Genomic DNA, 3,224 nt, shown 5'->3' on the forward strand with positions numbered 1-3,224 from the left:
AAATACCTTGACCAAAAACTTAAACCTGAATCTGGGCAGAAGGATAAACAAATGAAAGTACACACTGACCAGAAAACATAATGCCCCTCTACTATTGAAGGTGGCGCATAAACTAGAGGCTCTAAAGAGCCTGTGTCGCTCACCTTGGTCTATGTGAATATTAAACAAAGGACACAGATGGATTAAGACAAAATTGTGTTTTGGTGATGGTAATGTGTTTGTTCATCTTACTTTACTGAACATTCTTGCTGCTTACAATTATCTCTATCTATAATGAACTTGGCCCAGTAGTTTCTGTGGAAAATGTTAGTAAAAATTTACAAATTTTATGAAAATTGTTAAAAATTTACTATAAAGGTCAATTACTCCTTAGGGGGTCAATTGACAATTTTGGTCTTGACTTATTTGTAAATCTTACTTTGCTGAACATTATTGCTGTTAACAGTTTATCTATCTATAATAATATTCAAGATAAAAACCAAAAACAGCAAAATTTCCATACAATTACCAATTCAGGGGCAGCAACCCAACAACGGGTTGTCCAATTCATCTGAAAATTTCAGGGCAGATAGACCTTGACCTAATAAACAATATTACCCCATGTCAGATTTGCTCTTAATGCTTTGGTTTTTGAGTTGTAAGCCAAAAACTGCATTTAACCCCTATGTTCTATTTTTAGCCTATCAGCCATCTTAGTTGGATGGCGGGGTCACCAGACACAATTTTCAAACAACATACCCCGAAGATGATCATGGCCAAGTTTGAATTAATTTAGTCCAGTAGTTTCAGAGGAAAAGATTTTTGTAAAAGATAACTAAGATTTACGAAAAATGGTTAAAAATTGACTATAGAGGGCAATAACTCCTAAAGGGGTCAACTGACCATTTTGGTCATGTTGACTTATTTGTAAATCTTACTTTGCTGAACATTATTGCTGTCTATAGGTTATCTCTATTATAATAATATTCAAGACAATAACCAAAAACAGCAAAATTTCCTTAAAATAATCAATTCAGGGACAGCAACCCATTAACAGGTTGTCTGATTCATCTGAAAATTTCAGGGCATATAGATCTTGACCTAATAAACAATTTGACCCAGTCTCAGATTTGCTCTTAATGCTTTGGTTTTTGAGTTATAAGCCAAAAACTGCATTTTACCCCTATGTTCTATTTTTAGCCGTAGCAGCCATCTTAGTTGGATGGCAGGGTCACTGGACACATTGTTCAAACAACATACCCCAATGATGATTGTGGCCAAGTTTGAATTAATTTAGCCCTGGGTTTGAAGTCATAAAACTTTGCTCAGTGCTCAGAGCACACAAAGCGTCTTGAAACATGAAATCCAGTATTTTGATTGGTTGATTCTGGAGTCTGAGTACAAAAATCATGCTCGAAAGTCTTATGACCGTGCGGCCAGTAGTTTCAGAGGAGAAGATTTTTGAAAATATTACTAAGATTTACCAAAAATGGTTAAAAATTTACTATAAAGGGCAATAACTCATAAAGAGGTCAACAGACCATTTCATTCATGTTGACTTATTTTGTAAATCTTACTTTGCTAAACATAATGGCTGTTTACAGTTTATCTCTATCTATAATAATATTCAAGATAATAACCAAAAACTGCAATATTTCCATAAAATTACCAATTCAGGGGCAGCAACCCAACAACGGGTTGTCGGATTCATTCAGGGCAGATAGATCTTAACCTAATAAACAAATCTGCCCCATGTCAGATTTGCTCTAAATGCTTTGGTTTTTGAGTTATAAGCCAAAAACTGCATTTTACCCCTATGTTCTATTTTTAGCCATGGCAGTGATCTTGGTTGGTAGGCCGGGTCACGGGACACATTTTTTAAACTAGATACCGTAATGATGATTGTGGCCAAGTTTGGATTAATTTGGCCCAGTAATTTCAGAGACGATTTTTGTAAAAATTAACGATGCCAGACGACCGAAGCCGTACACAAAGTGATGGGAAAAACTCACTTGGCCATTTGGGCCAGGTGAGCTAAAAATGGTTAAAAATTGACTATAAAGGGCAATAACTCCTAAAGGGGTCAACTGACCATTTCGGTCATGTTGACTTATTTGTAAATCTTACTTTGCTGAACATTATTGCTGTTTACAGTGAATCCCTATCCAAAAACAGCAAAATTTCCTTAAAATTACCAATTCAAGGGCATCAACCCAACAACAGGTTGTCCGATTCGTCTGAAAATTTCAGGGTAGATGAACTTGACCTGATAACAATTTAACCCCATGTCAGATTTGCTCTAAATGCTTTGGTTTTTCGAGTTATAAGCCAAAAACTGCATTTTACCCCTTTGTTCTATTTTTAGACATGGTGGCCATCTTGGTTAGTTAGTTGAGTTAAACTAGATATCCCAATGATGATTGTGGCCAAGTTTGGTTTAATTTGGCCCAGTAATTTCAGAGGAGAAGATTATTGTAAAAGTTAAAGACGCAGGATGACGACGGACGCAGGAAGCCCGACGAAAAGTGATGTGAAATGCTCACTTGGCCCTGTGGGCCAGGTGAGCTAAATACTAGAAACACAAATATTATCCTATCCCCTGGCATTAATGATATTTGTTCATAAAATGTTCACTCAAAACTATAACAGCAGAGATACAGATATAACATTGAAACTTGTTTGATAATTTAGTCCCCATACCATGACTTTGGGGGCAAGGCCTTAAGATAGTCCTGAACCTGATATGTACTGATAGTAGTGACACTTCATACAAAATATCATTGATCTTTCACAAGTAGTTCTTATCAAACTAATGTGAGTATATTCCCCTGTGTTACATATTTGTTTTTCGTTCATTTTTTTGTTTGAACATGAATTAGGCCATTAGTTTTCATGTTTGAGTTGTTTTACATTTGTCATTTCTTGACTATGCTGTATGAGCTTTGCTAGTTCTTGGAGATTGTACGGTGACTATAGTTGTTAATTTCTGTGTCATTTGTTCTCTTGTGTAGAGCTGTATCATTGGTAATCATAACCCATCTTCTTTTTTATATTCAAACAGAAAACTTTTAACAATTATTGACGCTGTCATCCTCGCCAGAAAAATAATATCCATGTCTTACCTCTCACAACTTTCATTGCAGGCGAGACAAAAACCTCTCAAAACAGATCTCTCTATGATCTAAACTTTGAAAGAAATATTGCTTTGGCTTAAACAAAGTTATACAACATCCAAAATATATATT

Source organism: Mytilus trossulus, chromosome 14, assembly GCF_036588685.1.
Source record: "Mytilus trossulus isolate FHL-02 chromosome 14, PNRI_Mtr1.1.1.hap1, whole genome shotgun sequence".
In the NCBI taxonomy this organism is placed as follows: Eukaryota; Metazoa; Mollusca; class Bivalvia; order Mytilida; family Mytilidae; genus Mytilus; species Mytilus trossulus.